The sequence below is a fragment of the Pristiophorus japonicus genome, chromosome 11, assembly GCF_044704955.1.
Source record: "Pristiophorus japonicus isolate sPriJap1 chromosome 11, sPriJap1.hap1, whole genome shotgun sequence".
Classification (NCBI taxonomy): Eukaryota; Metazoa; Chordata; class Chondrichthyes; family Pristiophoridae; genus Pristiophorus; species Pristiophorus japonicus.
Genome location: NC_091987.1, coordinates 110599278 through 110616194, shown reverse-complemented (window position 1 = coordinate 110616194; position 16917 = coordinate 110599278). Strand labels below are relative to the sequence as shown.

The 16917-nt window shown below is 45.4% G+C and overlaps 1 long non-coding RNA gene across 1 annotated transcript; it reads right to left on the bottom strand.

Annotated features, from left to right (window-relative positions):
- Positions 1-9685: 9685 nt before the first annotated feature.
- LOC139275828 (uncharacterized) lies at positions 9686-10694 on the bottom strand. Its single transcript, XR_011595763.1, has 3 exons — positions 10283-10694; positions 10020-10182; positions 9686-9775 (listed from the first exon to the last, which is right to left on the bottom strand). It is a non-coding gene; the product is annotated as an uncharacterized lncRNA (long non-coding RNA).
- Between the last annotated feature and the right edge of the window lie 6223 nt (positions 10695-16917).

Below are 16917 nucleotides of genomic sequence, written 5' to 3'. Positions count from 1 at the left end.
GCCAGCACCCACTCCTCGGTAACGTCGATGATGACTGGTGGCCCGCCACCCGTTTGCCTCTGCTCAGCCCTATTCTTGGAAAGCTTGTTCTGTAAAAGGTAACAACAGCACGACATGGCATGAGATCATTGTGTGTTATCATTGCTAGGTTCTGTCACAGAGACTGATAAAACTGATGGGCAATGGCAGACATTTAGAGACCGCATGGATGAACTACAACAATTGTACATTCCTGTCTGGCGTAAAAATAAAAAAGGGAAGGTGGCTCAACCGTGGCTATCAAGGGAAATCAGGGACAGTATTAAAGCCAAGGAAGTGGCATACAAATTGGCCAGAAATAGCAGCGAACCCGGGAACTGGGAGAAATTTAGAACTCAGCAGAGGAGGACAAAGGGTTTGATTAGGGCAGGGAAAATGGAGTACGAGAAGAAGCTTGCAGGGAACATTAAGACGGATTGCAAAAGTTTCCATAGATATGTAAAGAGTAAAAGGTTAGTAAAGACAAACGTAGGTCCCCTGCAGTCAGAATCAGGGGAAGTCATAACGGGGAACAAAGAAATGGCGGACCAATTGAACAAGTACTTTGGTTCGGTATTCATTAAGGAGGACACGAACAACCTTCCGGTTATAAAGGGGGTCAGAGGGTCTAGTAAGGAGGAGGAACTGAGGGAAATCCTTATTAGTCGGGAAATTGTGTTGGGGAAATTGATGGGATTGAAGGCCGATAAATCCCCAGGGCCTGATGGACTGCATCCCAGAGTACTTAAGGAGGTGGCCTTGGAAATAGCGGATGCATTGACAGTCATTTTCCAACATTCCATTGACTCTGGATCAGTTCCTATCGAGTGGAGGGTAGCCAATGTAACCCCACTTTTTAAAAAAGGAGGGAGAGAGAAAACAAGGAATTATAGACCGGTCAGCCTGACATCGGTAGTGGGTAAAGTGATGGAATCAATTATTAAGGATGTCATAGCAGCGCATTTGGAAAGAGGTGACATGATAGGTCCAAGTCAGCATGGATTTGTGAAAGGGAAATCATGCTTGACAAATCTTCTGGAATTTTTTGAGGATGTTTCCAGTAGAGTAGACAAGGGAGAACCAGTTGATGTGGTATATTTGGACTTTCAGAAGGCTTTCGACAAGGTCCCACACAAGAGATTAATGTGCAAAATTAAAGCACATGGGATTGGGGGTAGTGTGCTGACATGGCTTGAGAACTGGTTATCAGACAGGAAGCAAAGAGTAGGAGTAAATGGGTACTTTTCAGAATGGCAGGCAGTGACTAGTGGGGTACCGCAAAGTTCTATGCTGGGGCCCCAGCTGTTTACATTGTACATTAATGATTTAGACGAGGGGATTAAATGTAGTATCTCCAAATTTGCGGATGACACTAAGTTGGGTGGCAGTGTGAGCTGCGAGGAGGATGCTATGAGGCTGCAGAGTGACTTGGATAGGTTAAGTGAGTGGGCAAGTGCATGGCAGATGAAGTATAATGTGGATAAATGTGAGGTTATCCACTTTGGTGGTAAAAACAGAGAGACAGACTATTATCTGAATGGTGACAGATTAGGAAAAGGGGAGGTGCAACGAGACCTGGGTGTCATGGTACATCAGTCATTGAAGGTTGGCATGCAGGTACAGCAGGCGGTTAAGAAAGCAAATGGCATGTTGGCCTTCATAGCGAGGGGATTTGAGTACAGGGGTAGGGAGGTGTTGCTACAGTTGTACAGGGCTTTGGTGAGGCCACACCTGGAGTATTGTGTACAGTTTTGGTCTCCTAACCAAAAGAAGGACATTCTTGCTATTGAGGGAGTGCAGCGAAGGTTCACCAGACTGATTCCCGGGATGGCGGGACTGACCTATCAAGAAAGACTGAATGAACTGGGCTTGTATACACTGGTGTTCAGAAGAATGAGAGGGGACCTCATAGAAACGTTTAACATTCTGATGGGTTCAGACAGGTTAGATGCAGGAAGAATGTTCCCAATGTTGGGGAAGTCCAGAACCAGGGGTCACAGTTTAAGGATAAGGGGTAAGCCATTTAGGATTGAGATGAGGAGAAACTTCTTCACCCAGAGAATGGTGAACCTGTGGAATTCTCTACCACAGAAAGTTGTTGAGGCCAATTCACTAAATATATTCAAAAAGGAGTTAGATGAAGTCCTTACTACTAGGGGGATCAAGGGGTATGGCGAGAAAGCAGGAATGGGGTACTGAAGTTGCATGTTCAGCCATTAACTCAATGAATGGCGGTGCAGGCTAGAATGGCCAAATGGCCTACTCCTGCACCTATTTTCTATGTTTCTATGTTTCTAACACATAACCGACAGATGTAATCATGATTATTATAAAACTTAGCATTCTTTACCTAAAGATCTACACCGTGAATGTAGGCTTTGAGTACAACATTCCTGGTATAAGTGCAAGGCATCACATCTGATTTTAATCACTCATTACACTTACAATTCAAATTATATGAATATATAAGTATGTGTAAATAAATGTAATACTTACTCTGGTGGCTCCGACAAGGTTGTTCCATCGCTTGCGACATTGGTTGCCCTCATGCACCTCGTTGGTCGCCGACGAGACCACCTCAGCTTTGTTGGCCCATATCTTCTGGTAGGCCTTTGGAATGGGCTTCCCACGCCCTCCCTGGGTCAATTGACCCCAGCACGACTCGACCTCCTGCATGAAGGAGGCATTTGCCTCATCCGAGAACCTCCTCGCTCTTTTTCATCCTCCCAATTGTTCCTCTCTCAGCTCACTGCTTTCACCAGCGTGCTGTGTCGCCTTCTCCATCCCTTCCATTTTAAATATTCATTTTTCGACAAAAACTCTGTGCCAACTACATTCTTTGTGCTCAGTAGGCTGCTGGTGAATCTCCCTCCTGCTTCCCACAACAACCAAACACCCACACAACACACCCACACACGCTTTCAGTTCCTCTCGGCTCCCTCTCTCTCTGTCTCCTCTTATGCACATGTAATGATGACCCCTGACCTCTTGAAATGCGGGAAACGAGCGTTGCCAAGCCGTTGCTATGGATGTCGACACTTTACGGCAGAAGGTCAAAAAAATTTAACGCTAACGCACATTTCAGATCGCTCGCGGTAATGCCCATTTAAAAAAATGGAAAGTTAGGGTTTTGAAAATGGCCGATAATCCGATGATCTCAAAACTCATATTTACCGCCACACTGGAAATAATGCCCATTTTTGGGCAATCTGCAGAAAAATGGGAATTCTAACCCAGATATTTTCGTTAAAAATATTTTGATCGGTGCCGTTCGCCCGCAGGACACCTCTGACCACAATTTTACCACCAATATCTGGAGATTCGAACCACAACTGTCAGTATTTTGTATTCATCCCAATCGTAACCGATTAATTGAGCCTGACTCTCAAGCATCTTTCTGAAGTGGCGTTCCCACAAGCGGCAATGAAACTGGCCTTACTGCAGAAAATTGCCTGTCTCTCACTGCTGTTTTCAATGTGGGGTGGGGAGGGGGGGGGGGGGGGGGCAGCGGAGTGGTGGTTCCAGCAGAGCTCAAGTCCCAACAAATTATGCCGTTGCTATACTAGTGGCATCATTCACTAACTTTCTGGGACTTTAGTGGCGATAGAAATGGCTTTTGCTGTTATCTCACCATTACTGTGGCACTACGGTCCAGCAAATTCGCAGCCATCAACATTCACAACTGTACAAGAAAGAGTTTATTGCAATTTCTACTCAACTACTCAACAACCAAGCCAACACATTTTGAAATAATCCGCATACACCACGGGCTCCATATAACAAGCTGTGGCACAAGCTATTTCTTGGTACGATATGCAATTTGCCATGGGAAAATGGTTTTCTTTCACCGTAGCATTCAAAATTCTATTTGAGTCCATTAATATCAGAACTCAGTGTGAAGTAATGTCCCCCGAAAAGCTGTGGTCATCCAGCAATTACTGCCAGACCTTCAGCAGGAGTTCACCAGAACAGCTGGAAACTATGCTGGGACCCAGATATGCCGGATCAAAGAATACAGACAATCTTGTAGTGGCGGAGCCTCCACCCACCCCAAATAAGGCCATCATTGTAAGGGGGGCAGGGCCAGAGGCAGGAACTCCTTACGTCATGTGTTCCCATGCCCTGAAAAAAAAGCGCTTTTCCAAAGATAAAATAAATTCATCAATGTGACCTGCTGGAGAGAGTGGAGTGGGGTGGGGATCCAGAATCATCCTTCCTCCCCCAGCCAAGCTACCTCTATTGGACTTTCTGTCCTTATGCCAATGATGAGCACCCCATGTGGTGACGTGGTGCCTGCTGTTGATGTTGCAATTAAAGGACCTCCACCTGGTTCTGTAAGTTGTGGCAAGGTCAGCGGTGGATATCACGAATGTGTGCATCCTCGCCTCCCCATTCAGACGTGGTTATTTAGGGCCAAGATGTCCTCTGCTGTTTCTCTCTTTATGCTGGAAGAATGTGAAAGTTGAAACTATCATGGATGTAACCACAATGTAACACCACTGTATCACTGTATACACTCAACCTAGATGCACACCTTGACCACAAGGGGTGAACTTGTGGGAGACACTCCTTACCTGATCACACAGGTATAAAAAGGGAGGTCCCACGCAGGGTCATCGTCTTTGGAATCCTGTGAATAAAGAATAAAGGTCACAGAGTGACCTTGTCCCCAGAATGTGTCTCACGTGGTTTCATACTGTAGAGTAAGGACTTTACAGAAACATCTTGGATCCTTCTGCTGGTGAAATGGGGCAGGGCCCCCTTCAATTCCTCACTGCTTTGACATCTTAACTCACGAAGCAGAGATGTTAATGCTGTGGCTTCTGATAATGGAAATTAAACAACGGACAGCATTTACGACAGAAGCTACATTTTTCAAATTATTTGACTCAGTGGGTAGCCATCAGCAAGCTGACAAAAGTTGTCATGGTTCAGATCAGCCAAATGTTCTCACCATTTCCATGTAGGATGTAACATTGTACATTGGGCAACATAAAAGATAGATCAGAGATCAGATTGCTTTTACCTGTGTATCCAGCATATAGACTACTACTGGATGGATGGACACTTGGCTAGCAGTGGAATCTTGGTTAGCAACTGCTGAAAATTGGTTTGACAGTGTAAAAATCCAGACGTTAATAATTAACTGGACACTGCTGTCACATCAGACCTTCCGCTCACGTCCCAAGTTGGGAAAACTGACAGTCACCATTGTGATTTTGGGAAGTGGGATTTAAAAATGGTGGCGTTATGATTTTATCAGAGAAAAAGTGCTGTTAACAGGGACGTGAACTTAATAAAATGAATTCCTTTACATTAAAATTGTAGCAAATGTGTTAAACCAGAAAAAAAATTCAGCGAATGAATAAAAATTATGGTGACAGCTGACACCTGGCCATTTTATAAAGGTGCTATAATTCATAGCTTCTAATAGCAGTGAAGTGGTAAATTTATTTTTGCTATCCATTTGTTACATTTTCCAACTGGGGCTTTAATATCAATCAAGAGTTAAATGGACAGGCAAGGAACCTGAAGTCCCATGTTACTGATCTTACAAATTCAATAAAACGCTTGAATTCTCAGGTTCAGCAGAATCGTGATTACAGTGTAATTCTATCCCTTTAAAAGGCTGTCACACCTTTTGTCTTTTCCCCTTTGGGACAAAGGTTGAGAGTTATGTGATATTTTTAACAGCTTAGAACCTTTTAATACCATTCCCCCAGCAGTACCTTTTCATTAGAGGTGTATCATACTGCTGACTCCCCCCACAGCAGAAGAAGGGGAACAAATACTTTTCACACCTGATTTCTGTTTGAGCTGAATGTACAAAGCAAATCTTTTAAAAAATATTTTTGGTCACTGTGTAAAGCTTCACTCGCAGAGATATCATCTAAGTTTTTCTTCTTTATTTTCAAACATTTGCAGCCTTTAGACATTTTCTCTGTGATGCAGAATGTTTCAAAAATATTCACGGCAAGCCGGTTCTTCGCAATTGCAGAAAAAAAAATTCAATTATTTTTGACAATTTTTGATGTTCCCACGCAATTTCTGGAATTCATGCTATTTTTAAAAACATAAGCTATTGCAAATTGTCAAATTGCCAGGAAGTGATTGATACCAGTTTGAGCTTGCCTACAAAAAATAAAGTATGTTAAATATGATAGCACGGCTCAATTTTCCCGGGTCATTTGCGCCATTTTTTTGGCGCGCGCCATTTTTTCTGCTGTATTTATTTAATTCAAAGTTTCCCCCTGGAATCTGTGCCGGTGTAACTGCTTTAGTTATGATTTTTCTACGTTAGGTTCTTTTTGACGTCATAGTTCCCTCATGTCTGTGCCAATTTTCAGCAATTTCGCAGTTTGCCCCAAATTTTTTTTATCCTAGGTCGGCATATCCAAGAGAGAACAAAGAACCTGTCTTGCCTGCTGTGTTAATAATGGAACAAATAATGAAAATGATTCAGATTTAATGTAAAATATATTTTATTCAAAAGTTTAACAATCAGTTCTTTTGGCCCAAATTTCCCCAAGAGTTGCCCCGGTTTTTTTTGGAGTAAGTATCTGAAAAAACTTCTGGTGAGTTAACAGAAAGCAGCACACATTGAAAAATTGGCGCTGAAAGACACCATTGTTTTTCATCGAAATTTTTGGAGGGAGCCTCTAACACTTGAAATATCCATAATAAAGTTCAACGTTTTTTTTACTTTTCAACGGAGCACATGGAAGTATCTTGGATTTCTGAAGTTTTCATTTTTTTTTTACTCACACGCCACCATCGAACGTCTTCAAGCAGGGCTGGAGGGGGTCATGGCGTTGGCTGTCAGAATCGGCCCCATGCCCAGACACAGGGGCTTACGGCTTGGCTGGAAAACAAGCCTGGAGAGGGGGGGGCGGGCGGCGGGGTGAGAGGTGGTGATCGGAAGGCTTCTGCACTGAGCCTGGGGAGGGAGGTGCCCATCGGAAGGCTGCTGCACTAGGTACAGGGCTGCAATGAGTTGGGGGGTGAGCGAGAAGTCACAAGACCTGGGTGTGGTCCATCCATACAGACCTTGGGGAGAGAGAACAAAGAACCTGTCTTGCTTGCTCTGTTAAAAATGGAACAAATAATGAAAATGATTCAGATTTAATGTAAAATATATTTTATTCAAAAGTTTAACAATCAGTTCTTTGGGCCCAAATTTCCCCAAGAGTTGCCCCGTTTTTTTTTGGAGTAAGTATCTTTTTTTGGAGTAACTTAAAAATCGCAAATTTCCCCATTTAACTTGCTCCAATGTAAGTCAGGTTAGGTTTTTTTTTTAGTTTAGTTTGTTCTCTCCAAAAGGGGGCGTGACAAGCCAATTACAACTCTTCTGACCATAGAAGCAAATTTGGCCAGCTGAAAGTCACTCCAAACTAACCTAGACCAGTGTATGTGGCCACTTTTGTAGGCACAGAAAAACCTTACCTATATTTAAGAAATCAGCGCAGGTAGCCAGAGATAGGGGTGGGGGCAGGGGGGCAAGGTGAGTTAAAGGATTCCAAAGCTCTAAAGGCCTTCACAATGTCAGCACAACAGTACAACATCTTCAGCACAACAGCTGCACAACATCACCACAAATAAATGAAAGATAAATCAGCTACAGAAAATAGAGCAGTCCTATAGACAAGGGCTGGGGGCAACAGGCACGTATGACAAAAGGGTTGAGGAATTTTTACTTTTTACAGTTGACCCTAAATGTTGCGTGGTCCTAATGGAGGATGATTCAGTTTTGATGCTAATATCTTTTATTGTGAATTTTACAGTGCACTTCAACGATACCAACAACAACAACAACAACAGCCACAACAGGAAAGAAAGTCTGCACCCGTCCCTCACCCACATCTCGGGGAAGGTGCACTTCCTTATCGGGTCGATGATGGTGGTGGTGGGGGTGGGGGGGGGGCGATGTTGGGGCCTGTCTTGGGTCTAACTGGTTGCTGGTACATGGACTGAAGTGGGAGTGACATTTAAGTCTCTGGCCTTTGTGCCCTTATTGCAGAAGCCAGCTATCTCATGGCATCTGCCATCATCTGCCAGGATCCCACGTTACCGCCTGCTCACGGCGAACCGCCAGTCGGGATGTTGCAGCTTATGCATTGCAAAGACGAAATGCTCATCCCATCAGATTGCTTCCGGGGCAACCCTGAAATGTTGCAAAGAAAGGCAGGGAGGATACACACAGTCGGTGGTCCGGGGTCTCCATACCATGGCCCAGGATCCACGGAGACCACGCGGCCTCCCGCCACCACTGAAAGTCTCAAGGCTACATCGGCCATCCTTGGCTTGCCAGACCTTCGGGTCAGCGATAATAGTCCGGATCGGGCAGCCCAAATCATAAAGGCAAGCACCACACGTGTCATGGTAGACTCCCTACAGACCCGGCTATCCTGGGTGCTACACAGTCACCGGACAGAATCACTCAGAACCAAGCTATCAGCAGAGAATGTACCATGATCGCACGGCTCCTCCACACGACATCAGAATAAATGATGAAGACCATGTTCAGGGCCCCAGATGGGCTGCTAGCACTGTATTGGTCAAAGAGGGGAATGGAGTGTTTGTAATGAAAATGGAGTGTTTGTTGTGAAACCATGTAATGGGCAAACGCAGAAAGCATTTGGACCAGACCAAACTGTGAACTACAGATAAACAGGAACCACTGTGAAAGGACCTGGCCCCCAGCGACCCACTAACACAATCGACCTCACTGTCAACCACGAGGATGAACCCACCATGCCCGACAGTCCGATCAGACCAGCCGCGCGGCCGTGCAGCAATGATCCGACCGACTCACCCATGCCAGGACTTCAACTCAGGCGATCGACCCGGGAACGCAGAGCGCGAGATCGCCTCAACCTGTAAATAACATGTACATAAGACTTTGGGGGGAGGAGTGATGTTATCCATGTATGTAAATCTCACCAATATGTAAGACTTGCCACCAGGGGCACACCTGTGGGAGACCTAAGGGTTACCTGTGCACCCTGGGCAAGCAGGTATGAAAGATAATCTACCATGCTGCTCCCTCACTCTGGAGTCATATTAAAGAGACCAAAGTCACAACAGTTTGAGCTTACAATACAGTCTAGTGGAGTTATTCTGAACATAACATCAATGACCTACAACATTCCCTCCCTTATGTTGAGCAAAACTGTCTCAAATACCTGTGACATTCCCTCCCTGATGTTCACTGACATCGTTCCTATTTCTCGTGAGATTGCTGTTACTTCTCCCGAAAGTCCCGCTACCTAATCACCCACCCTACTGTGTCCAGGAGTGATCGCGTAAGGTCAATGCTCTCCTCACTCATTGCCATCATCTGAACCACATCTGGTAGATCCTGCACCTCAAGAGAGCGCTGTCGAGCTCTCCTTCCCCTCCTCCTCATGGGTGTGGCTCGCACCCCACCTCTGGGACCCGCAGCCTTGGAAGGTGGGGCCATGGGTGTGCCTCGCTGCACCACACCACTGGGGCCCACAGCCTCGGACATTAGGAAACCAGGGAATGTCCCACCAACATTCAAACCACTAGTCACGGAAGGGGCTGGCACCTCAATGGGCGGCACCTACACCTCCACTAAAGTCAGTAAAACACTGGGGGCTTCATCCATCTGCATCCCCTCCCATTCCCCCTCACCCCCATGCTCTTGGTCTGGAGGGTGGGATTGCAAGATGTTCTCCTTCTTCAGGCTCGTCCTCGTCTGAATCTTCTTCTACATTATCAGGGTCGACTTCAAGTTCTGCAAAATATAACAGAACACAGACAAATGGTTAGCAACAGAGGAGAGGGCAGGGTGGGTGGCACGAGTAGGCTCACACAGCACAGGCCAGGCAGCAGGCTGATTTGAAGGACCACGATGAATGATAGCACATTGCATCAACCGAAGCATAACTGATGGAGACATCCCCATGAACCGAAGCATGGCTAGCCCGCGCAGTACTTAACATTTAGCAATGCCAGACTGTGGAATTTGCAGGACTTACCCTCTCCTTCAAGTGTGGGCCCAACTTGTGCAGTGGTGGTTGCTTTTCTCCAGGCAGAACCCATCAAAGCAACGACCCTGTCTTCCAAGGGTGTCAGTGGTTGCAGATTTGCCGGGCCTCCTCCTGTTCGGATTCTTTCCCTTTTATTATGTGCCACCTTCTACTGCAAAGATGAAAATGCAACTTTTTAAAGAGGGTGGGACATATACAGCTGGTCACATTTACAATTGCAATTCTATTGAATAAATGAAAATATTACTTACACTAGCTACTAGACCAAGGTCCTGCCACTTCTTTTTACACTGGCCTCCAGATCTCATGGTGTTCACCATTATGCAGTAATCTTCTGCAACTTGGTTCCAGCGTTTCTTCATTTCTTTGGGTGGAACTTTTATGTGATCTCTGCTGGTGTCCAATTCCTGCCATCTGTTTTCAATCACCGTAACTAGTGTCTCCACTTCATCCTGTAAGAAATTCTTGGTCCTTGCACCGCGTTGCATCTTGTATTGCTGCAGATCCGATTTTTCCAATCCTCTCACACAGCACTCCTTCTCACACAACTGGCTCTTTAAAAATGGCCGATTGCCAACCCGGAACTGTACTGAGCATGTGCGTCCATTGAAATAACGTCAAAAACCTCACTTCTTTTGTCGCACATGCGCAGAAGGTGCGGCATCGTTTCTTTTGGCGCAGACAGCAGGCTCCACCCCCCTCACACCCCCCACCCCCCCGCCCCAAAGCGACTGGACACACTGCGCAGCGCCAAATTTAAATTATACATTGAGGAAACTTTAGCAAAACATTTCTGCCACATTTCTGGCCTAGAAAAATGGGTGTAACTCTGCCAATTCACCAGAAAATGGGCTTGGGCAAAATTGAGCCCGTAGTCTGTAGTACATCACAAGCTGTAACACATCAAGGGGTTGAGATAATCTCAAATCATGAGATAAAAAAAACCTGAGCAATCGATAAAAAAAATTCTCTTTTTCAAAGTGGACATTTCTTTATAATATACACCACTGTGAGATTGATTTTTTTTTTAAACTTTTCTCATTTATTATTTCATCATTTTTTGCTTCTTGCTGATAGTGTCATGACAAACAGTGACATGGCAAATTCCTCCAAGCCATTCACATGGTTTGGCAAGCAGTAATATTGTATCATGTGATTTGATGAGCAGTATTATTGTACCATGTGGTTTGACATGCAATGATATCAGTTTACTTAACTAAGTGCTACAAAAAGATATCATGGTTTCTACGTAGATTGCAATGAAAATAACAGCATTGATCAGGAGTTGCATGATCAGGTTGAGCACGTAGATGAGCTAACATTTCTCCCAACTCTCCAACTTAATACTTTCATAATAAAAATCCTCACAGGTCTTCATGATACGTTCACAGTTTTTGGTAAATACTTTTGTTGAAACTAAAAGGCGTCAGTGGAAGGGAATGAAACACATTTCTACTTTAGTCATTCAATGTTAGCATTAGAATTAGGTCAGGTGTAGAATAAAGGTCACCTGGCTTAACAATGTACCTTACTCCTTACTGTACCACGTTTTCTTAATTTGTTTATGTCATAATGCTAACTTATTGACAATTTACTGATTTAGAAGCAGCTCGTTGATACCGGCCCACATCCACTGGAAAATGGGTTGCAAATACTGAAATGTGTTTCACCAACAAAACTTACAGCTATCTTTAGAAACAAGACTTTCATCCTCCCAGTCTGGGCTGAATTTGTTACAGATCCTCAGGCAAAAAGACCATGTGCTAACCCATTACACTACTCAAGCCCACTTACATATTCCAATCCTGAATAAATGGCTACCATCCAAAGCAGACAGGACATATTCAGTTCTTCCTTTTGTTTAACCACATTGTTTGATTATTCGTACTGATCTATACACATATCATCTTGTAATTACAACCTAATTTATCTCCTTTAAAATCACGAAAAAAAATTCCGAGGGCTGGATTTTCGATTCTGATCATTTTGGGGCGATAATGGCGGCGAGGCGGTAAAGTTTGCTCCCGGAAACAGTTTGCGCCTCAGTCAGCAAAACTCAGCAGCTGGGCCCTGAGTGTGGAGCGGAGCGCTAAAGGAGGCATTGCACACCTCTCTTAGGGCGTTAGGCCAGCAGAGCAAACGAAAATCCCGAGCTAAACAGTCGGCCTTGGAGTGCTGTAAAAGGGTCGGAATTCGGTCCCGCCGTTTTTGAGATGGTGACACCGGCTGAGAGCTAATTTTAACGGCAAACGGTAGTTGCCGCCTCAAATTGCAAAATTCAGTTTTGTCGCCCAAAAATGAGAGAGCAGCGCAAAAAGTGGAATTGTACACTCATCCTCGGGCACCAATAAAACAGCATCTCAGGAGGCCCACCAAATTTCCTGACGGTAGGCTACCGCCATGCAAATTTTTAAAAATGTTTAAATCTTTACTACACTTTCCCTCACCCACACTTCCCCACTGGTCCCATTAATACCTAAATGCTAAAAAAAATAAACATAAACACTTTCCTTGATCCCTGGATGCTACCGCCCCGGGATGCCTAATGTCTCGCCACCTTTCCCAGGCTGTACGGACGCCGGTAAGGCTACGGTCCTGACCTAATTTCGGAGCATCGGCGGCAAGGGGGTGTTGCACGCTCGATGACATCACCACGTGGGTGGCAGCCGAACACGCAGCAGTATATCTTGGCGCCGCCCCCAACACCCAACTAAATTTAGCATGAGGCCAGGAACCCAGTCAGTGCCGTCGGTAAGTAATGAGCCACCCGTTAGCCGCCCCTCACTGGTGGTAACAGGTGGCGTAAGAAACCGAATTTCGACCCCGAAGAGAGGCCTGGGGGGAAAAAAAACCTGAAAAAACCCCACCAAAAACATTCCCAATAAATAACTCACGCCACCGCAAAATAAATCGCAAAAAAAAATAAAATAAAAATTAATCACACTTACTTGAGGTCGACATTACTTGCCTCACTGCGACCGCTACAGCTCAGACCACCAGCTTTCACAAGTGGTCCCAGCAGGGCGCTCTACGGAGTGTTACAGATCGGACGGCAGGCAAAAATCGAGCCAGTGTCGCAACCAGGGGCGTTGCACACCGGCTCGCCTCTTCCAGGATAGTAATGCTCCACCCCGCCCTGTCGGAACCAGCACCGAAAGTCCGGGCGGGGCGCTGGAAGCTGGCCGGAAGTGCTTTCCGCCACCATTGCCGCCCGTCTAGGATCTAACAGGGGTGGCAGAAGATGGACAATTCAACTCCAAATGTACAATTATAGGACCTGAAAAAATTCATGATGTTTGGAAAGATTTAATCCACTCTTGAAATGGATGCAGACATAAAGTGACAGACACAAAAAAAACATAATCATAAAGTACAATAGCGACAACAAATTCCAGGATGAACCTGGTAGTTATATGACAGAGGAGTCAGTTGAAGGTTTCAATCCCAGCACAGGCTTGTATTCATATGATGAGATGAATCATTTCTCAGCTGGGCTAGTTGGTGAAGCATCGCATGCTTTAAGAAACTGGAGGTTGATGGGGGTCAGAGAGTTTGCTGCATTCATCGATATCCTCTACCAGTAACTGAGCAAGGGGTCACAGCAAGGCGAGGTTACTTTCCATAATAGAGGGGCAAGTCAAGAAACAACAGATAGGATGACTTCAAGAAAATTCTAAACATAGGGAAATTATAAAGTAATTTCATTGCTGGAACTTGCAGTGATGTTAAAGTGATATTCAAAAAATTATGCTGCAAGATACTTTCAAATTTAGAAAGCGTGAACCACAGCATTTATGATTAAAAGGAAGAAATTGAGGATTAATAAATACCCAACTCAGCAATGATGAAGCAGAATATAATATATGTAAGACCAGTGAATTTCAGTATCAATTATTGTAAGAATTTGAACACACAGTGATGTGAATCAAACATCTTAACCATTATATTGTCAAGTCTTCCAGTGAGTACATTAGTAAAAATAATAATTTAGTGTTTCATCTTTAAAATAGTAAAAACAGTCTGTGTATAAATTTTAACGGAAGAATGAGGGCGCTGTCATGCATTCTCACAAAATTCCCTAGCGTTAAACAGAATTTGTTTGAGTTTATCTGCACAGATCACTGAAGGCTCAGGGGTAAATAGTAATTGCCAATAAATGGACCGAAGGAAGTGAGACACCATTTTGTTCGGAAAGTCTTCACAACCCCACAAATGATTTGTGTTTCGTAGTGTCTCTTGATATCAATAATCGATTTTTTTTTTGCACATCTTAAATAATCCAAGGTACATTTTAAGAAAATGTGTTTAGAATACTAAAGCATCAACTTGCCTCACTTCAGGTTATAAAGCAAGTATAACCATGGTCTTGATGCTTATTTACAAAATTTGAAAAAGGAAGACTATGCCTTACTTCATCACAAGATACAGGTGAGGGAAGACATTCAATCCATTTACCTCATCTCATCATCATCATCATCGGCAGTCCCTTGGAATCGAGGAAGACTTGCTTCCACTCATAAAATGAGTTCTTAGGTGGCTGAACAGTCCAATACGAGAGCCACAGACTCTGTCACAGGTGGGACAGATAGTCGTTGAGGAAAGGGGTGGGTGGGACTGGTTTTTCATACGCTCTTTCCGCTGCCTGCACTTGATTTCTGCGTGCTCTCGGCGTTGAGACTCGAGGTGCTCAGCGCTCTCCCAGATGCACTTCCTCCACTTAGGGTGGCCTTTGATCAGAGACTCCCAGGTGTCAGTGGGAATGTCGCACTTTATCAGGGAAGCTTTGAAGGTGTCCTTGTAACACTTCTGCTGCCCACCTTTGGCTCATTTGCCGTGAAGGAGTTCCAAGTAGAGCACTTGCTTTGGGAGTCTCATGTCTGGCATGCGAAAGATGTGGCCTGCCCAGCGGAGCTGATCAAGTGTGGTCAGTGCTTCAATGCTGGGGATGCTGGCCTGGTCGAGGACGCAAATGTTGGTGCGTCTGTCCTCCCTGGGGATTTGCAGGATCTTGCGGAGACACCGTTGGTGGTATTTCTCCAGCGACTTGAGGTGTCTACTCTACATGGCCCATGTCTCTGAGCCATACAGGAGAGCGGGTATTACTACAGCCCTGTAGACCATGAGCTTGGTGGCAGATTTGAGGGCCTGGTCTTCATAGAAACATAGAGAGAAACATAGAAAAATAGGTGCAGGAGTAGGCCATTCGGCCCTTCTAGCCTGCACCGCCATTCAATGAGTTCATGGCTGAACATGCAACTTCAGTACCCCATTCCTGCTTTCTCGCCATACCCCTTGATCCCCCTAGTAGTAAGGACTTCATCTAACTCCCTTTTGAATATATTTAGTGAATTGGCCTCAACTACTTTCTGTGGTAGAGTGGTAGAGAATTCCACAGGTTCACCACTCTCTGGGTGAAGAAGTTTCTCCTCATCTCAGTCCTAAATGGTTTACCCCTTATCCTTAGACTGTGACCCCTGGTTCTGGACTTCCCCAACATTGGGAACATTCTTCCTGCATCCAAGCTGTCTAAACCCGTCAGAATTTTAAACGTTTCTATGAGGTCTCCTCTCATTCTTCTGAACTCCAGTGAATACAAGCCCAGTTGATCCAGTCTTTCTTGATAGGTCAGTCCCACCATCCCGGGAATCAGTCTGGTGAATCTTCGCTGCACTCCCTCAATAGCAAGAATGTCCTTCCTCAAGTTAGGAGACCAAAACTGTACACAATACTCCAGGTGTGGCCTCACCAAGGCCCTGTATAACTGTAGCAACACCTCCCTGCCCCTGTACTCAAATCCCCTCGCTATGAAGGCCAACATGCCATTTGCTTTCTTAACCGCCTGCTGTACCTGCATGCCAACCTTCAATGACTGATGTACCATGACACCCAGATCTCGTTGCACCTCTCCTTTCCTTCAAACACTCTTTTCCTCAGGCAGCCAAAGGCTGCATTGGCACACTGGAGGCGGTGTTGAATCTCGTCGTCAATGCCTGCTCTTGTTGATAAGAGGCTCCCGAGGTTTGGGAACTGCTCCACATTGTCCAGGGCCATGCCATGGATCTTGATGACTGGGGAGCAGTGCTGTGTGGCAAGGACAGACTGGTGGAGGATCTTTGGCTTACGGATGTTTAGTGTAAGGCCCATGCTTTCCTATGCCGCAGTAAATACGTCGACTATGTCCTGGAGTTCAGCTTCTGTATGTGCGCAGACGCAGGCGTTGTCCGCGTACTGTAGCTCGACGACAGAGGTTGGGGTTGTTTTGGACCTGGCCTGGAGATGGCGAAGGTTGAACAGGTTCCCACAGGTTCTGTAGTTTAGTTCCACTCCAGCAGAGAGCTTGTTGACTGTGAGGTGGAGCATGGCGGCGAGGAAGATTGAGAAGAGGGTTGGGGCGATGACGCAGTCCTGTTTGACCCCGGTCCGGACGTGGATTGGTCTGCGATGGATCCGTTGGTAAGGATCACAGCCTGCATGTCATCGTGGAGTAGGCGGAGGATGGTGACGAACTTTTGGGGGTATCCGAAACGGAGGAGGACGCTCCATAGACCCTCACAATTGACAGTGTCAAAGGCCTTTGTAAGGCCGAAGAAGGCCATGTATAAGGGGACGCTGTTCCCTGCATTTTTCCTGTAGCTGTCGCGCTGCAAAAATAATTTCCGTTGTGCCCTGTAGGGGACGAAATCTGCACTGTGAATCCAGGAGGAGCTCCTCAGCCACAGGAAGAAGAGGGTTGAGGAGGACTCTAGCGACGACTTTCCCAGTGGCTGATAACAGGGAGATTCCTCTGTAGTTGCCGCAGTCGGACTTGTCCCCTTTTTTAAAGATGGTCACGATTACTGCATCTCTGAGATCTCCCGGCATGCTCTCCTCCCTCCAGATGAAAAAG